We start from the raw sequence: 20,798 nt of genomic DNA, 5'->3' as shown, positions 1-20,798 counted from the left end.
AGATTACCCGAGGTTTTTTTCTCCATTAATCAATCATTGGAGTTTGGGTTCCTCGCCACAGCAGGGCAGTGTTGGCCTGCTCACCGGGAGACTGCATTCATTCATTTATTTATTTATTTATTTAGAAATTAGATGTTATTTATTAGAATGAACTTACTCGTTGTATAAATACCATGCACTGTGCTGTGTTTTAACTTTTCTGTTTTTCCTGTTTGCCCTTGTAAAGCTGCTTTGAAACAATACACATTGTGAAAAGCGCTATATAAATAAACTTGAATTGAATTGAATTGAATTGTATTTTGAGTGTGATTCATGCTTGAGAGATGATTTTTTAAGATTTTGTTTAAGCCCACCAACGAAAAAAATAGACTTTAAAAGATTTTTACCCATGCAGTTATTGAACTCGTGCTTAACAATCAAAATTCCATCTACTGAAACATAGTTATTAAATAAAGAAACAGAGTTAAAGGTTTGCTCGCATTTGAGAAGAATTTCTTTTCTACTAGGAATGGCATTAAATAGTGTTATATTATTTTATCGAAAATCCAAAACCAAAATTCTAGAAAGGAATAAAATCGACCTTATCATCCATCAACTTTAAAAAACAATATGATTTCTTTCTGTAAACAACGCTCTAATAATTCTAAATAAAGCAAAAAGTTAGTTAGTTGAGGAATTATGTTTACGGAGTAGCCATGATAATAAAACCTGTTTTATTTATTTAATTTAATGAGTATTTTACCAAGTGAGAAAGGACACTGTTAGAAAAATTCAATACCTCCCATTTTCTTAAAAATAAAGTTAGGGAATACATTACATATAGAGTCTGATTTTTGATCTAAAGCAACACATGAGGACAATCTGATAGAGCTTCTGCTCTTGATAATAATACTCGACCAGTGAGAGACAAGTCTCTTGGTAGACATGAATGGAACTTTTTCCTAATAATGTCTTTTATGAAATTAAGATTAAGTTCTGCAGGAATCATATTTGAGTTTAAAGACACTTTTACCTCCAAATAACTTATTACTTCTTTAATTTATATTCCGCAAATTGCTGTTTTATCCATATTCTTTAAAGACAATATATCAAATTTTGAAATATTGAGAGAGTGGCCAGATACCTGTAAAATCTTTTACGATCTCCAAAGCTTTAGGAATTCCTGATTGATCTTTTAGAAACAGACTGGTATCTGGTATCCAAAGCGACTTACAAGTAGGAGAGCATATAAACATTTTGTCAACACGCTAAGCAGTACCGTAAGTTTCCAAGGCCATGGTAAGGTGAATGTGGTGTTCAATTGATGGGTGGGCCGGTATAACCAAGAGTTCTGGAGGACATACAGATGAGGAGTCAGGAGGAGGAGGTGTTACAGTAATGTGAGTTATAGAAGCAGTATTGGGATATAGTACAGGTTGTTCTTATAAACACACAAATGCTTCATTGCTGGACTGTTGAAGTATCTCTCCCGCGCTAACTGTGTTTCTGTTCTTTCTCTTTCTTTTCTCATTTATTGATGAGAAAATGATACTTATTTAGTTTTCCTGCCAGCTTTGGTCTTCTCTGGATCTTTCAGGTGATCTTGGGGAGCTCCAGAGGGACCAATTGGACCTGTCTTGATGATGTTTTCATTAGTGTCTTTCTCTTTCTGAAGGGTTTGTTGTCGGTCAATGTTGCTCACTGGATATGATTTTTTGACAGGTGTCTCCTGCTGCTCTGGACCTTCTGGCTGGACTTCATCCATTTAACTTTCAATCTCCAGCATCTCCGTGTTCTCCATCCTACTAAACATGGGTTGATATTTTTCATCATCGGCCTCGGTCTTCTGTGTCTGGTGTCCTTCAGCTCAAATGGAGAGATGATATGGACCTCATCTTCATCTTCAATGTCCACAAGGACCAGGTGTAAAAAGAAATCAGACAGCGATGTGACCAGCGGTTCAGGCATTGATGAATGATGGGATTTGACCCTCTCAGCTGTTGCAGCTGGTGTATGTGGACCTGCTGATGATGGCAAAGGAGTCGAAGTGAGTCTCGATGTTTTCAGTTTCATCTTGTCATACATTACTAGACTTTATCTTACCTTCAAATTTTGTCACCTCCGTCTGTTAAGGATTTGGGTCTGAGATGGAGAGAGTCTCAAGGTTTTACCTCAACAAACAAAGTGTTTCAACTGTGAAATCTTTATAAACTTTCTCTTACCTTCAGGATCCATGTTTTCAGCTTCCTTCCTCAGTTTCCTCCCTGATTGCTCACCTTTGATCGCTCAGGTGATGCAGTTGAGTGTTATGGATCAACACGTATCACCAGTGTTTCAAGCCTTGATGGATGATGGGTTATTACTAGTGGTGGGCCGTTAACTGCGTTAACGTGCTGCGTTAACGTGAGACTCTTATCGCGCGATAAAAAAAATGTCGCTGTTAATCTATTCTCAAATTTGGGTTGGGAGCTGGGTCTATACTACGCAAGCTATGATGACTTATACCATTGTATACCATTCGCGCAGCCTCATCATCTCATGACCTATGGGATCAGAATTGTTTCATTATTCTGTATAAATAAACTACGATTCGCAAATAAATATAGACAATTTCACAAACATTTTTTAAATCCACATATGCGCAAAAAGCGAACCATAAATACACGTTAGACGTTCCACAAAAATAAATGGAATTCACAAATAAATACCTGTGTCTTGTCACTTTATGTGAGCTGTTTATTAAATTTATAATACTACTACAGTATTTCTATGTGGGGAATTGTGGATAGACTTGTCCCACATGATAATCTTGCAATATAGTCTACTTACACTTACTTGCTATTGTTAATGTATAAAACAGGTATCATATAGTTTTGGCATGGCAATTCTTTAGTATAATAATATATATAAATGTATCTTTATTATCTGCTAAATATGACAATTTGGATGGGTTTATCTACTTGTAATTGTTGTAAATGTAGTAGATTAAAGGCTACTGTGCTAAATGATTTTTCTCATTTACATGTCTTTTACCTAAATACATACACAAATCGAGTCATACAAAAATGCATGTTCTTTTTCATTATCTTGTGTTCGTGAATCACCTATGGGAAGGGATCTGCACCTGACGTCTAAGGAAGCATCCATTTAGACCAAGTCTGGCTTTGACAGACAGGAGCGCATGCCCAATGCCAGGTGAGGGTACGCCCCTCATCTAATGCATAAAAGCACCTGCACGCACTACCTTTCTTCAGTTGACACTTGCTTCTAGCTTCTTCTGGATATTTAATTCACAGCTCATTGGTTCGGAATTCATTATTTTTAATATATACTCGATGTGCGGTAAGCGCACTCAATTTAATAGTGATGCTGTGGCGTCTCAGCTTCACCCTTTCCGTATTAACTTTGTATCATGTAAATACTGTTCCTTTCTATATCAACTCAGCTGATCATAGAAGTACCCAGATAATCAGTGAGGCTAATATTTTGACACAAATATAATAAACATTGCATAAACCTGGTGGTGACATAACTGGTAAGCAAGATATGCTGTTTTATGTTCATGTTAACTGAAAGCAACACTTTTGTTTCTGACCCCATTTTTCATGAGCTGAACTCAAAGATTTAAGACTTTTTGTGTGTACACAAAATGCCTAATTCTCTCAAATATTGTAAAAAAATCTGTGATAGTGAGCGCTTCTCCTTTGCCGAGATAATCCATCCATCTCATAGGTTTGGAATATCAAGTGTGGATTATTGCACAGGTGTGCCTTAGGATGGCCACTCTAATATGTGCAGTTTTATCACACAGCACAATGCCACAGATGTTGCAGGTTTTGAGGGAGCGTGCGATGGACATGCTGACTGCAGGAATGTCAGCCAGAGCTGTTTCCTCTGAATTGAATGGTCATTTCTCTACCTTAAGCCGTCTCCAAAGGTGTGTCAGAGAATTTGGCAATACATCCTACCAGCCTCACAACCGCAGATCACGTGTAACCACACCAGCATCTTCACCTCCAAGATCGTCTGAGACCAGCCACCCGGAGAGCTGCTGTAACAATCAGTTTGCATAACCAAAGAATTTCTGCACAAACTGTTCTAACTCCACACCGAAACGTTCCAGACATAATAAGAAAATGAGGAAGATCAAGAAGAGGTACTCCATAAGAGAGCAAGAAGGAGTGATCTCCGAGAGTCTGGAGGACAGCACATCTGAAACAAAGACTGAAAGCAGTCGAGCGAGACAGAATGAAAGGAGAAGGTAGGAGAGAGCTGAGGAGGAGATAGAGAAAGACAGATGATGCTGAAGGAATAAAGAGAGAGTCAACACTGAAACCGAAGGTGATGAACGCACCTGCTCAAAACTCTGCTTCAGTACCGGCGAGGTCGAAGAAAACCAAGAAAAGAGTTGAAGATTCAAAGCAAACGTGAACGTATTGGAACACAAGAGATGCAGACTGATATCAAAACAAGTCCTACAGTTCACAGAAAGTCTAGAAAGGAGTCCCGAGTTGCTTCTCCATTAAGGATCTCATCCACCAATAGAAGTCGCTCCATGTACACCAGCTTCAGCAGTTGAGATGGTAAAAACCCATCATCCATCAAGGGTTGAACCACTGGTGATACGTGTTGATCCTCAACACTCAACTGCATCACCTGAGAGATCAGAGGAGAGACGTTCAGGAAATAAACTGAAGAAGGGTGACAAGAAAAGGGAAGAGAAAGTTCATAAAGATATGACAAGAGTGCATTGTGCTGAGGTAAAAACATTGTGACTCTCTACATCCCATCATTCATCAGTGCCTGAACCGCTGGTGAGACGTGTTGATCTAAACCCCCCAACTGCATCACCTGAGAGATCAAAGGTGAGCAATCAGGAAGGAAACTGAGGAAGGAAGCTGAAAACATGGATCCTTAAGGTACGAGAAAGTTTATAAAGATTTCACAGTTGAAACACTTTGTTTGTTGAGGTAAAACCTTGAGACTCTCTTCATCTCAGACCCAAATCCTGAACAGACAGAGGTGACAAAATTTGAAGGTAAGATAAAGTCTAGTAATGTATGACAAGATGAAACTGAAAACATCGAGACTCACTTCACCTCCTTTGCCATCATCAGCTGGTCCACATACACCAGCTGCAACAGCTTAGAGGGTCAAATCCCATCATTCATCAGTGCCTGAACCGCTGGTCACATCGCTGTCTGATTTCTTTTCACACCTGGTCCTTGTGGACTTGTGTGCATATCATCTCTCCAATTGAGCTGAAGGACACCAGACACAGAAGACCGAAGCCAATGATGAAAAAAATCAACCCATGTTTAGTTGGATGGAGAACACAGAGATGCTGGAGATTGAAACTTAAATGGATGAAGTCCAGCCAGAAGGTCCATAGCAGCAGGAAACACCTCTCAAAAAAAATTATCCAGTGAGCAACTCTGACCGACAAACCCTTCAGAAAGAGAAAGACACTAATGAAAACATCATCAAGACAGGTCCAATTGTTCCCGCTGGAGCTCCCCAAGATCACCTGAAAGATCCAGAGAAGACCAAAGCTGCCAGGAAAAAAAATATATATATAATTTTCTCATCAATAAATGAGAAAAGAAAGAGAAAGAACAGAAACACAGTTAGCGCGGGAGAGATACTTCAACAGTCCAGCAATGAAGCATTTGGGTGTTTATAAGAACAACCTGTACTATATCCCAATACTGCTTCTATAACTCACATTACTGTAACACCTCCTCCTCCTGACTCCTCATCTGTATGTCCTCCAGAACTCTTGGTTATACCGGCCCACCCATCAATTGAACACATTTTTTTCAAAATAAGAGTCTAAGTACTTACAAGGCAAGGTTGCCCTGTTTCCCCCTTTCTTTTTCTGTTAGCTACTCAAATTTTAAATGTAATGGTTAACCAAAACAATATGATTAGAGGCATTATAATTCATGATAAAGAAATAAAAATCTCCCACTTTGCAGTTGATACCAGATACCAGTCTGTTTCTAAAAGATCATTCAGGAGGAATTCCTAAAGCTTTGGAGATCGTAAAAGATTTTACAGGTGTCTAGACACTCTCTCAATATTTCTAAATTTGATATATTGTCTTTAAAGAATATGGATAAAACAGCAATTTGCGGAATATAAATTAAAGAAGTAATAAGTTATTTGGATGTAAAGGTGGCTTTAAACTCAAATATGATTCCTGCAGAACTTAATTTCTTAATTTCATTAAAGACATTGTTAGAAAAATGTTCCATTCATGTCTACCAAGAGACTTGTCTCTCACTGGTCGAGTATTATTATCAAGAGCAGAAGCTCTATCAGATTGTCCTCATGTGTCGCTATAGATCAATTTAGTTTATATGAAAAAATAAATTGCACAAAATGAAACATTATGTTCTAAGAAGTAAGACCAGTCATGGTGGTCTGGGTTGGAGTTGTTGACTTCACCCTCTTTAACAATGTGATGAAAGTAAATTGGTTGAAAAGTTACATTAAAATTCAGACTCTATACGTAACGTATTCCCTAACTTTATTTTTAAGAAAATGGGAGGTATTGAATTTTTGTAACTGTGCCCTTTCTCACTTGGTAAATTACTCATTAAATTAAATAAATAAAACAGGTTTTATTATCATGGCTACTCCGTAAACATAATTCCTCAACTAACTAACTTTTTGCTTTATTTAGAATTATTAGAGCATTGTTTACAGAACGAAATCATATTGTTTTTTAAAGTTGATGGATGATAAGGTCGATTTTATTCCTTTCTAGAATTTTGGTTTTGGATTTTCGATAAAATAATATAACACTATTTAATGCCATTCCTAGTAGAAAATAAATTCTTCTGAAATGCGAGCAAACCTTTAACTCTGTTTCTTTATTTAATAACTATGTTTTAAGTAGATGGAATTTTGATTGTTAAGCACGAGTTCAATAACTGCATGGGTAAAAATCTTTTAAAGTCTATTTTTTTCCTTGGTGGGCTTAAACAAAATCTTAAAAAATCATCTCTCAAGCATGAATCACAGTCAAAATATGACTGTGCTGGCAATCAGAAACTGGATACAATATTATCATATTATACAATGTCAGTTACTGCTCCACTTTGAGCAGGATCCTCTAACAGTCATTAGACTGCAAAGAATATATTACTTACTAAGCAATTTATGTCTTATTTTCTAGTACAAATATTTAAATCGTCTTAAATCAAGATTAACTTGACAATGAAAATGAAAATTATCCAAATATTTAGTTTTGTTTTATGAAAGAAAATATAAGAATAAGGTATGTTTCTGAGAACAGTAAGCTCATTATTGGAAAGTAAAAATAATTTGTTAATTTCACAGACCACCTCTTTAAGTGAATAAATGACGTTTGTTAAAACAGTGCCACCTGCTGACAGGATCAGGTTCTGTGTAACAGCGCGAGACAACGAGCGCTTCAGAGACGTGTTAAATGGCTTTTGGTGAAACGCGGAAGTCACGCATGCACAGAGCCCATTGACCAATCAGCATGCGAAACAAATTGACAATTCAAATTAAACATCATTTTTTAATCTTCGGAAAAGCAATATTTGTACTCGGCGAGTGAATGATAAATGTACTTGTCCGAAAGACAATCAGATGACAATACTTAATGTCAATCCCTGCACTGTATAATCATATTGAATATTTGAAATGTGAATAAAAATGGTAATTACAAACCATGAAAACATCTCTTTTCAGAAATTTCTTATAACTTAACAAAATTGACTGTATACTTTTTTACTAGAAAATATGTATTTTTTTCACATTTCCCATGTAATTTTCATATTATTCAATTCACATTGACGATATTATCTGGATATTTATTCAAATGTTTTAATAAATATTTAGATAATGCTAAAAGTCAAATTTATCTTTGATTTTATAACAATAATCATAACAATCATATAACAATAAATACGTCTTTAATATCACAGTTGGCTATTGTCATGCTCTTATCCTATATAGGCAGTTTTGTAATCAATAATTTCAAATTATTTGAAATAGTAAAATTTCTTTTTATAATAAATAAATAATATGAAGGCAAATGCTTTGTACTGATTAACATACAGGAAACACGGTGTGAATCAACGTGTAATCCTCTTCTGGTCTTCTTGTTTTCATGTGTCATGATGAAGTTTCATTGCTTTCATGAGTAAACACAGCCATATACAGAGCTGATCACTACTGTGTACACTCTACTGTTCTGGCATCAATATTTTCATTAATTATGAAGGAAAATTAAAAGATTTCTCTATGGACATTTGCCAAACCTCTTTAACCTATTATTTTCCTGAAGTACCCCCTGAGATTTTAAGTTAACATTAATTATATATTGCAGTTAAATTTAAGTTAAGTTTTTATCAGTAATATTTTACATAGCTAAGCCCTTACTTCACACACTTTGCATTTGTTTGTCTTCAAACGTCTCCCCCCTGGCTGTAGAAGGTCATTGTTTATCCACGAATGAGTGTGTTTTACTTCGCCACCACTAGATGGCAATCCTCTAATGAGGACAACGGTTCTGAGTTACTGTTAGTAGAATGAAGTAAATGGTGCAGGAAGGATCCTGTAAAAAGGTTATTACAGATGGTAATGTGTTATTTAGCTAATATGCCTCAAACAATGCATTAACGATAAATTATAGCTTGGTCTGCCTTTGGAGACTCCCCATTGGCTGTTGCTTTGGAATAATAAAGAACATAGTTCCGGTGCCGTTTTTGCGATGTTTTTGTTGGTCCTTTATTTATATATTTGTGTTTTCGAGTCCGTTTTGGGCAGAAATGTGTATAATAAACCATTCTCAATAATAACTCTTAACTTTAAACATTAGTGTAATTTCGGTAGTGTTACCGTCGATATAAATGCTCTGCGCTCTCACGGGTATAAATAGCAGGCGGCGCTTCAGTTATATTTGTCTCGCGTGGAGCTTCCAGGGGTGGTGTGGGGCTGGTTGGCGGCTCTGCGCGAGACGGCCGAGCGTGAAGCTTCTCTTGGCTGGTTGGTTGTTTGAGAGGCTTCGCGCTCGGTTTTTATTTACAAGCATAGATTAGATTGCGAGGGGGGTCGTGGCAAGACTTTTTTTCGGTGTTTAAAATTCTCGCCTCTGATACCGCCACCTGCCGGCGACATGATGTAACAAGTCAACTGCTAATTGGAAGAACTCACACGGACTTAGCAACTTCAGGGATCATAGCTGGACTTCTGATTAGACAATGGACCGCTTTTCAATTGATGCTGACAAAAAGCCTCCACCTGATACTGAGGGAAAATCTGAGGGAAATATGACCAAAAGCAGACAATATGACGATAAGTACCTGGAATAGCTTTCCCGGAGCTCATTGCTAAGAGCACTTGGTCAACAACGCAAAGTCGTGGGTTCGATCCAAGGGGACTGCACATATCTATGTATAAATGTATAGGACATTGCAATGTAAGTCGCTTTGGATAAAAGCGTCTGCCAAATATGTAAATGTAATATGGCTTCTCTCAGACCAGCGATCGGGAGGATTAACGACCACATTGTGTGCGGTGAGGTGTTAGCAAAGGAGAGTCTCAAACCTTTCAAAATGCTAAGACTTTCTTCCTACCCTGCGCCAAAAACACTGTTTCTCTGTTATGTGTTGACAAAGCGTTGCTGATCCATAAGCATTGAAGCATTACATTGTACTTTAAAATACGATCTTATCTAAATATTAATATAATTATGGGATGGGTTTCGCAAAACGTTGTCGTTCATAAAAGGGGGTCGCACTTGAAAATAGGTTAAGAACTACTGGTATAGATGAATTTCAAACATTAAGACACACGAGGCTGTCGTGTTTGAAGAGCTTTTGTTAGACGAGATGCGGGCCAGAGTTTTCTGAAACCAGACTGGGCGCACGTGTCATTAAATGTGAGATTGATAAAATGTGTTTTGAGTGATTTTCAGGACTGTCAGACCACCCTGTCTCTCTTTCTGTCACTTTGACCGTGTGTCAGTCTGACGGGTCTGTGGGCTGTTGCTGTGGCGTGGTTCCTCGTTCGCTGATAAGAATACTGATGGCTTCTATGGCTTGGACTGTGTACCGAGAGTTCAGATGGGCCTCAAGTCCTGAGAGGGACAGCAGCACAACACAACACAAACACGACTTTTCTCTGGTGTCCGATGGCGTGTTGATCTCATGTGAGTGTCAGGATTTCTGAAGTAGAAATAACTGAGGTAACAGGTGGATCTTCTAGCAGCTTGCGAATGCACTTTAAAATTATGCTTCTGCTTCTTTTCAGTTTTTTTCTGTTTACCTTTTTCATGGGATGGAGGTTCTGAAATGCCTCTATAAGACCCATAGTTACAGCACACATTTACTGTCAACACTTCAGCATCTGCAAAACTACAGATGAGGAACAGTTGCCCTGCCATCACCATGACAACAACCTTCACCATAGAGACTACAACTTGTGTCTGACGGTAATAAAAATATAAAAATATTTGGAAATGTGTTTCTCTCATCTTGTTTTTCTGATCGATATACATGATCAGGTGAAAGGTACTTGTACAGAGAACAGCTGTACTTGCATCAACAGTTGTGCAAAAACAGTCAATTGTATCTTGATTTTTATAGATCCTCTGCAGCAGCGAGCAATGTTTTAGGCGTGTTCACGAGGCATCCGCAAGATTTCTTTAGAATGCCTTCCCCACAAGAAGGTGCAGACAAAGTTCTGAAATGTGTGCAAGAACTGTAGTCCGCAGCATTCGTATATCCAACACCCAGGAGACAAACTGGTAAAGTTTCTGCTGAATCTCATAACGTCATTGCAAACATAACATGGAAGCAGATGGTTTCCTCATTAAATGTGTCATTAAACCTCATTTCCAAAAAGGATTATGGTATACTGTATTGTTCAGGAATGAGCAATTGAAGATGATCTTATAGTAGTGATGAAAGTTTTCATTCATTTAAAACAAATAGTCACTCGTACTGCATACTGCAGAATATACACAACAACTGAAAGTTATATTAAACATTATTGACAGAAACTGGATTTTTAAACAATGTTAAATAGACACAGTCTTAAGCTTTATGCATGCAAGTTAAAATAAAAATGATGTTTTGTCCTTTTTTAACAATATGCTGAATGTATTTATAGAGCTTCATGTCAGCGTCCTGTACCTGCCTGGAGTTCGCGGCGTCACATCTCACAGGTTTGAGTAATACATTACCAGATTCCTCATCGTAACTACTACATCAAACCCCTTCTACTTTGACACATGAATTAATTCTGTGTTTGTTGTATTTTCAGCAGTCGTACTGAGAAGTTGCTAAAGAGGAGGCTTTTACGTACTCTGGCTGGACGTTCTTAAAACCTGCCTGATCAAAACCATCATAGAGCTCCAACATCATCAACATCATGGAGCGCATACTTTGAACCGGATACATCCACAGTTGTGTCCGCTGCTACTTCTGATGAGAAGAACATCTGTAAGTGAATTCATTTGTCGATTTCACATTCTTTTGTTTACACATTTGTAAAATCTAGAATCTGCCACTGTTTTTGTTTTCGTTTATCAGGTTCAGTTCAGTCTGAGAGTCCTCAGATTCAGACACAAGTCTTCCTGCTGATCCCTCCCAGGTTAGATTCATACCAGAGCTCTGATCATAACTAGTTTTCAGTTCAAGTAAAATGTACGTGCATTAAATCTCTGTTTGTTTTATTTACAGCAAGACCCGTCAGAGGAGATACAGAAGAAACTGGTTCCTGTCCAGACTGCACGTCTTATTGCCCGGGCTAAATACAGGCTTCTACATCACAGGCTAGATTTACACCAGAGCTCTCATCATAACATCTGCCTAGTTCAAGTTAAAATAGTCTAATGTACATATGTTTTATCTCTTGGTGTTATATTTACAGAAAAGTCATACAGACGGAAGTGAAGATATGAGGGCAGTGCCAACATGGACATCTACACCACTGTGAGTTAATCAATTTCTTGTTTTATTCCTTAAACACTTGTAGTATTTGGTTTCACTTAACTGTAATTGTCCTTCAGTGTTTGCTTAAAAAGTTCAACAATATTTTTTGTGTATATACAGACATTCATCTGTTCGTCCTGACCCCGAGGATTCTTCTCTGTTCGAGGGTCCAAGTGCCAAACAGCACGTAACAGCGTCTTCGGAGTCATCTTCTTTGATGTGTTTGTTTGACTTTGCTGTAAACACAACAAACAGAGATTTAAAGCAAGTACATTAAACTATTTTAAACTTGAAATTCACACTAGATGTGATCAGAGCTCTGGTATACATCTGACCTGCGATGTATCCAAATGTTGATGTTTGGCACTTGGACCCTCGAACAGAGAAGAATCCTCGGGGTCAGGACGAACAGATGAATGTCTTTATATACACAAAAACATATTGTTGAACTTTTTAAGCAAACACTGAAGGACAATTACAGTTAAGTGAAACAAAATACTACAAGTGTTTAAGGAATAAAACCTCCATGATGTTGATGATGTTGGAGCTCTATGATAGTTTTGATCAGGCAGATTTTAAGAACGTCCAGCCAGAGTACGTAAAAGCCTCCTCTTTAGCAACTTCTCAGTACGACTGCTGAAAATACAACAAACACAGAATTAATACATGTGTCAAAGTAGAACGAGGTTTGATGTAGTAGTTACGAGGAGGAATCTGGTAATGTATAACTCAAACCTGTGAGATGTGACGCCGCAAACTCCAGGCAGGTACAGGACGCTGACATGAAGCTCTATAAATACATTCAGCATATTGTTAAAAAAGGACAAAACATCATTTTTATTTTAACTTGCATGCATAAAGCTTAAGACTGTGTCTATTAAACATTGTTTAAAAATCCAGTTTCTGTCAATAATGTTTAATATAACTTTCAGTTGTTGTGTATATTCTGCAGTATGCAGTACGAGTGACTATTTGTTTTAAATGAATGAAAACTTTCATCACTACTATAAGATCATCTTCAATTGCTCATTCCTGAACAATACAGTATACCATAATCCTTTTTGGAAATGAGGTTTAATGACACATTTAATGAGGAAACCATCTGCTTCCATGTTATGTTTGCAATGACGTTATGAGATTCAGCAGAAACTTTACCAGTTTGTCTCCTGGGTGTTGGATATACGAATGCTGCGGACTACAGTTCTTGCACACATTTCAGAACTTTGTCTGCACCTTCTTGTGGGGAAGGCATTCTAAAGAAATCTTGCGGATGCCTCGTGAACACGCCTAAAACATTGCTCGCTGCTGCAGAGGATCTATAAAAATCAAGATACAATTGACTGTTTTTGCACAACTGTTGATGCAAGTACAGCTGTTCTCTGTACAAGTACCTTTCACCTGATCATGTATATCGATCAGAAAAACAAGATGAGAGAAACACATTTCCAAATATTTTTATATTTTTATTACCGTCAGACACAAGTTGTAGTCTCTATGGTGAAGGTTGTTGTCATGGTGATGGCAGGGCAACTGTTCCTCATCTGTAGTTTTGCAGATGCTGAAGTGTTGACAGTAAATGTGTGCTGTAACTATGGGTCTTATAGAGGCATTTCAGAACCTCCATCCCATGAAAAAGGTAAACAGAAAAAAACTGAAAAGAAGCAGAAGCATAATTTTAAAGTGCATTCGCAAGCTGCTGGAAGATCCACCTGTTACCTCAGTTATTTCTACTTCAGAAATCCTGACACTCACATGAGATCAACACGCCATCGGACACCAGAGAAAAGTCGTGTTTGTGTTGTGTTGTGCTGCTGTCCCTCTCAGGACTTGAGGCCCATCTGAACTCTCGGTACACAGTCCAAGCCATAGAAGCCATCAGTATTCTTATCAGCGAACGAGGAACCACGCCACAGCAACAGCCCACAGACCCGTCAGACTGACACACGGTCAAAGTGACAGAAAGAGAGACAGGGTGGTCTGACAGTCCTGAAAATCACTCAAAACACATTTTATCAATCTCACATTTAATGACACGTGCGCCCAGTCTGGTTTCAGAAAACTCTGGCCCGCATCTCGTCTAACAAAAGCTCTTCAAACACGACAGCCTCGTGTGTCTTAATGTTTGAAATTCATCTATACCAGTAGTTCTTAACCTATTTTCAAGTGCGACCCCCTTTTATGAACGACAACGTTTTGCGAAACCCATCCCATAATTATATTAATATTTAGATAAGATCGTATTTTAAAGTACAATGTAATGCTTCAATGCTTATGGATCAGCAACGCTTTGTCAACACATAACAGAGAAACAGTGTTTTTAGCGCAGGGTAGGAAGAAAGTCTTAGCATTTTGAAAGGTTTGAGACTCTCCTTTGCTAACACCTCACCGCACACAATGTGGTCGTTAATCCTCCCGATCGCTGGTCTGAGAGAAGCCATATTACATTTACATATTTGGCAGACGCTTTTATCCAAAGCGACTTACATTGCAATGTCCTATACATTTATACATAGATATGTGCAGTCCCCTGGGATCGAACCCACGACTTTGCGTTGTTGACCAAGTGCTCTTAGCAATGAGCTCCGGGAAAGCTATTCCAGGTACTTATCGTCATATTGTCTGCTTTTGGTCATATTTCCCTCAGATTTTCCCTCAGTATCAGGTGGAGGCTTTTTGTCAGCATCAATTGAAAAGCGGTCCATTGTCTAATCAGAAGTCCAGCTATGATCCCTGAAGTTGCTAAGTCCGTGTGAGTTCTTCCAATTAGCAGTTGACTTGTTACATCATGTCGCCGGCAGGTGGCGGTATCAGAGGCGAGAATTTTAAACACCGAAAAAAAGTCTTGCCACGACCCCCCTCGCAATCTAAACTATGCTTGTAAATAAAAACCGAGCGCGAAGCCTCTCAAACAACCAACCAGCCAAGAGAAGCTTCACGCTCGGCCGTCTCGCGCAGAGCCGCCAACCAGCCCCACACCACCCCTGGAAGCTCCACGCGAGACAAATATAACTGAAGCGCCGCCTGCTATTTATACCCGTGAGAGCGCAGAGCATTTATATCGACGGTAACACTACCGAAATTACACTAATGTTTAAAGTTAAGAGTTATTATTGAGAATGGTTTATTATACACATTTCTGCCCAAAACGGACTCGAAAACACAAATATATAAATAAAGGACCAACAAAAACATCGCAAAAACGGCACCGGAACTATGTTCTTTATTATTCCAAAGCAACAGCCAATGGGGAGTCTCCAAAGGCAGACCAAGCTATAATTTATCGTTAATGCATTGTTTGAGGCATATTAGCTAAATAACACATTACCATCTGTAATAACCTTTTTACAGGATCCTTCCTGCACCATTTACTTCATTCTACTAACAGTAACTCAGAACCGTTGTCCTCATTAGAGGACTGCCATCTAGTGGTAGCGAAGTAAAACACACTCATTCGTGGATAAACAATGACCTTCTACAGCCAGGGGGGAGACGTTTGAAGACAAACAAATGCAAAGTGTGTGAAGTAAGGGCTTAGCTATGTAAAATATTACTGATAAAAACTTAAAAACGGATACAAATATGTTTTTAAATTAAACGGCAATATATAATTAATGTTAACTTAAAATCTCAGGGGGTACTTCAGGAAAATAATAGGTTAAAGAGGTTTGGCAAATGTCCATAGAGAAATCTTTTAATTTTCCTTCATAATTAATGAAAATATTGATGCCAGAACAGTAGAGTGTACACAGTAGTGATCAGCTCTGTATATGGCTGTGTTTACTCATGAAAGGAATGAAACTTCATCATGACACATGAAAACAAGAAGACCAGAAGAGGATTACACGTTGATTCACACCGTGCTTCCTGTATGTTAATCAGTACAAAGCATTTGCCTTCATATTATTTATTTATTATAAAAATAAATTTTACTAATTCAAATAATTTAAAATTATTGATTACAAAACTGCCTATATAGGATAAGAGCATGACAATAGCCAACTGTGATATTAAAGACTGTGATTATTGTTATAAAATCAAAGATAAATTTGACTTTTAGCATTATCTTAATATTTATTAAAACAGTTGAATAAATATCCTTCAATGTGAATAATATGAAAATTACACGAGAAATGTAAAAAAATACATATTTTCTAGTAAAAAAGTATACAGTCATTTTTGAGAAGTTACAAGAAATTTCTGAAAAGAGATGTTTGTGATTACCATTTTTATTCACATTTCAAATATTCAATATGATTATACAGTGCAGGGCTTGACATTAAGTATTGTCATCTGATTGTCTTTCGGACAAGTACATTTATCATTCACTCGCCGAGTACAAATATTGCTTTTCCGAAGATTAAAAAATGATGTTTAATTTGAATTGTCAATTTGTTTCGCATGCTGATTGGTCAATGGGCTCTGTGCATGCGTGACTTCCGCGTTTCACCAAAAGCCCCTCATCTTTTTGAGGGTTTAAAACACTTGATGTCACAAACAAGAGGAGAATAATATTATGGCTTAAATGTTTTCGCGACAAAAGTAATTTTACAGGTTCATTACATTTAACACGTCTCTGAAGCGCTCGTTGTGTCGCGCTGTTACACAGAACCTGATCCTGTCAGCAGGTGGCACTGTTTTAACAAACGTCATTTATTCACTTAAAGAGGTGGTCTGCGAAATTAACAAATTATTTTTACTTTCCAATAATGAGCTTACTGTTCTCAAAAACATACCTTATTCTTATATTTCCTTTCATAAAACAAAACTAAGTATTTGGATAATTTTCATTGTCAAGTTAATCTTGATTTAAGACGATTAAAATATTTGTACTAGAAAATAAAACATAAATTGCTTATTAAGTAATATATTCTTTGCAGTCTAATGACTGTTAGAGGATCCTGCTCAAAGTGGAGCAGTAACTGACATTGTATGATAATATTGTATCCAGTTTCTGATTACCAGCACAGTTGTGCACAGATTACCCGAGGTTTTTTTCTCCATTAATCAATCATTGGAGTTTGGGTTCCTCGCCACAGCAGGGCAGTGTTGGCCTGCTCACCGGGAGACTGCATTCATTCATTTATTTATTTATTTATTTAGAAATTAGATGTTATTTATTAGAATGAACTTACTCGTTGTATAAATACCATGCACTGTGCTGTGTTTTAACTTTTCTGTTTTTCCTGTTTGCCCTTGTAAAGCTGCTTTGAAACAATACACATTGTGAAAAGCGCTATATAAATAAACTTGAATTGAATTGAATTGTATTTTGAGTGTGATTCATGCTTGAGAGATGATTTTTTAAGATTTTGTTTAAGCCCACCAACGAAAAAAATAGACTTTAAAAGATTTTTACCCATGCAGTTATTGAACTCGTGCTTAACAATCAAAATTCCATCTACTGAAACATAGTTATTAAATAAAGAAACAGAGTTAAAGGTTTGCTCGCATTTGAGAAGAATTTCTTTTCTACTAGGAATGGCATTAAATAGTGTTATATTATTTTATCGAAAATCCAAAACCAAAATTCTAGAAAGGAATAAAATCGACCATTATCATCCATCAACTTTAAAAAACAATATGATTTCTTTCTGTAAACAACGCTCTAATAATTCTAAATAAAGCAAAAAGTTAGTTAGTTGAGGAATTATGTTTACGGAGTAGCCATGATAATAAAACCTGTTTTATTTATTTAATTTAATGAGTATTTTACCAAGTGAGAAAGGACACTGTTAGAAAAATTCAATACCTCCCATTTTCTTAAAAATAAAGTTAGGGAATACATTACATATAGAGTCTGATTTTTGATCTAAAGCAACACATGAGGACAATCTGATAGAGCTTCTGCTCTTGATAATAATACTCGACCAGTGAGAGACAAGTCTCTTGGTAGACATGAATGGAACTTTTTCCTAATAATGTCTTTTATGAAATTAAGATTAAGTTCTGCAGGAATCATATTTGAGTTTAAAGACACTTTTACCTCCAAATAACTTATTACTTCTTTAATTTATATTCCGCAAATTGCTGTTTTATCCATATTCTTTAAAGACAATATATCAAATTTTGAAATATTGAGAGAGTGGCCAGATACCTGTAAAATCTTTTACGATCTCCAAAGCTTTAGGAATTCCTGATTGATCTTTTAGAAACAGACTGGTATCTGGTATCCAAAGCGACTTACAAGTAGGAGAGCATATAAACATTTTGTCAACACGCTAAGCAGTACCGTAAGTTTCCAAGGCCATGGTAAGGTGAATGTGGTGTTCAATTGATGGGTGGGCCGGTATAACCAAGAGTTCTGGAGGACATACAGATGAGGAGTCAGGAGGAGGAGGTGTTACAGTAATGTGAGTTATAGAAGCAGTATTGGGATATAGTACAGGTTGTTCTTATAAACACACAAATGCTTCATTGCTGGACTGTTGAAGTATCTCTCCCGCGCTAACTGTGTTTCTGTTCTTTCTCTTTCTTTTCTCATTTATTGATGAGAAAATGATACTTATTTAGTTTTCCTGCCAGCTTTGGTCTTCTCTGGATCTTTCAGGTGATCTTGGGGAGCTCCAGAGGGACCAATTGGACCTGTCTTGATGATGTTTTCATTAGTGTCTTTCTCTTTCTGAAGGGTTTGTTGTCGGTCAATGTTGCTCACTGGATATGATTTTTTGACAGGTGTCTCCTGCTGCTCTGGACCTTCTGGCTGGACTTCATCCATTTAACTTTCAATCTCCAGCATCTCCGTGTTCTCCATCCTACTAAACATGGGTTGATATTTTTCATCATCGGCCTCGGTCTTCTGTGTCTGGTGTCCTTCAGCTCAAATGGAGAGATGATATGGACCTCATCTTCATCTTCAATGTCCACAAGGACCAGGTGTAAAAAGAAATCAGACAGCGATGTGACCAGCGGTTCAGGCACTGATGAATGATGGGATTTGACCCTCTCAGCTGTTGCAGCTGGTGTATGTGGACCTGCTGATGATGGCAAAGGAGTCGAAGTGAGTCTCGATGTTTTCAGTTTCATCTTGTCATACATTACTAGACTTTATCTTACCTTCAAATTTTGTCACCTCCGTCTGTTAAGGATTTGGGTCTGAGATGGAGAGAGTCTCAAGGTTTTACCTCAACAAACAAAGTGTTTCAACTGTGAAATCTTTATAAACTTTCTCTTACCTTCAGGATCCATGTTTTCAGCTTCCTTCCTCAGTTTCCTCCCTGATTGCTCACCTTTGATCGCTCAGGTGATGCAGTTGAGTGTTATGGATCAACACGTATCACCAGTGTTTCAAGCCTTGATGGATGATGGGTTATTACTAGTGGTGGGCCGTTAACTGCGTTAACGTGCTGCGTTAACGTGAGACTCTTATCGCGCGATAAAAAAAATGTCGCTGTTAATCTATTCTCAAATTTGGGTTGGGAGCTGGGTCTATACTACGCAAGCTATGATGACTTATACCATTGTATTCCATTCGCGCAGCCTCATCATCTCATGACCTATGGGATCAGAATTGTTTCATTATTCTGTATAAATAAACTACGATTCGCAAATAAATATAGACAATTTCACAAACATTTTTTAAATCCACATATGCGCAAAAAGCTAACCATAAATACATGTTAGACGTTCCACAAAAATAAATGGAATTCACAAATAAATACCTGTGTCTTGTCACTTTATGTGAGCTGTTTATTAAATTTATAATACTACTACAGTATTTCTATGTGGGGAATTGTGGATAGACTTGTCCCACATGATAATCTTGCAATATAGTCTACTTACACTTACTTGCTATTGTTAATGTATAAAACAGGTATCATATAGTTTTGGCATGGCAATTCTTTAATATAATAATATATATAAATGTATCTTTATTATCTGCTAAATATGACAATTTGGATGGGTTTATCTACTTGTAATTGTTGTAAATGTAGTAGATTAAAGGCTACTGTGCTAAATGATTTTTCTCATTTACATGTCTTTTACCTAAATACATACACAAATCGAGTCATACAAAAATGCATGTTCTTTTTCATTATCTTGTGTTCGTGAATCACCTATGGGAAGGGATCTGCACCTGACTTCTAAGGAAGCATCCATTTAGACCAAGTCTGGCTTTGACAGACAGGAGCGCATGCCCAATGCCAGGTGAGGGTACGCCCCTCACCTAATGCATAAAAGCACCTGCACGCACTACCTTTCTTCAGTTGACACTTGCTTCTAGCTTCTTCTGGATATTTAATTCACAGCTCATTGGTTCGGAATTCATTATTTTTAATATATACTCGATGTGCGGTAAGCGCACTCAATTTAATAGTGATGCTGTGGCGTCTCAGCTTCACCCTTTCCGTATTAACTTTGTATCATGTAAATACTGTTCCTTTCTATATCAACTCAGCTGATCATAGAAGTACCCAGATAATCAGTGAGGCTAATATTTTGACACAAATATAATAAACATTGCATAAACCTGGTGGTGACATAACTGGTAAGCAAGATATGCTGTTTTATGTTCATGTTAACTGAAAGCAACACTTTTGTTTCTGACCCCATTTTTCATGAGCTGAACTCAAAGATTTAAGACTTTTTGTGTGTACACAAAATGCCTAATTCTCTCAAATATTGTAAAAAAATCTGTGATAGTGAGCGCTTCTCCTTTGCCGAGATAATCCATCCATCTCATAGGTTTGGAATATCAAGTGTGGATTATTGCACAGGTGTGCCTTAGGATGGCCACTCTAATATGTGCAGTTTTATCACACAGCACAATGCCACAGATGTTGCAGGTTTTGAGGGAGCGTGCGATGGACATGCTGACTGCAGGAATGTCAGCCAGAGCTGTTTCCT

The 20,798-nt window shown here is 37.4% G+C and overlaps 3 long non-coding RNA genes across 3 annotated transcripts; 2 read left to right on the top strand and 1 right to left on the bottom strand.

Annotated features, from left to right (window-relative positions):
- The first annotated feature begins 8,612 nt into the window (after window positions 1–8,612).
- LOC130439106 (uncharacterized) lies at window positions 8,613–11,309 on the top strand. Its single transcript, XR_008909407.1, has 4 exons — window positions 8,613–10,168; window positions 10,270–10,450; window positions 10,605–10,765; window positions 11,131–11,309. It is a non-coding gene; the product is annotated as an uncharacterized LOC130439106 (long non-coding RNA).
- A 1-nt stretch (window position 11,310) lies between these two features.
- Window positions 11,311–12,122, top strand: LOC130438613 (uncharacterized). The gene is made up of 3 exons (XR_008909359.1): window positions 11,311–11,462; window positions 11,553–11,613; window positions 11,703–12,122. It is a non-coding gene; the product is annotated as an uncharacterized LOC130438613 (long non-coding RNA).
- A 332-nt stretch (window positions 12,123–12,454) lies between these two features.
- Window positions 12,455–15,262, bottom strand: LOC130439105 (uncharacterized). Its single transcript, XR_008909406.1, has 5 exons — window positions 13,707–15,262; window positions 13,425–13,605; window positions 13,110–13,270; window positions 12,690–12,744; window positions 12,455–12,590 (listed from the first exon to the last, which is right to left on the bottom strand). It is a non-coding gene; the product is annotated as an uncharacterized LOC130439105 (long non-coding RNA).
- Between the last annotated feature and the right edge of the window lie 5,536 nt (window positions 15,263–20,798).

The sequence above is a fragment of the Triplophysa dalaica genome, chromosome 17 (genome assembly GCF_015846415.1).
Source record: "Triplophysa dalaica isolate WHDGS20190420 chromosome 17, ASM1584641v1, whole genome shotgun sequence".
Lineage (NCBI taxonomy): Eukaryota > Metazoa > Chordata > Actinopteri > Cypriniformes > Nemacheilidae > Triplophysa > Triplophysa dalaica.
The sequence above is the reverse complement of the archived record's forward strand: the minus strand, read 5'-3'. Positions and strand labels throughout refer to the sequence as shown.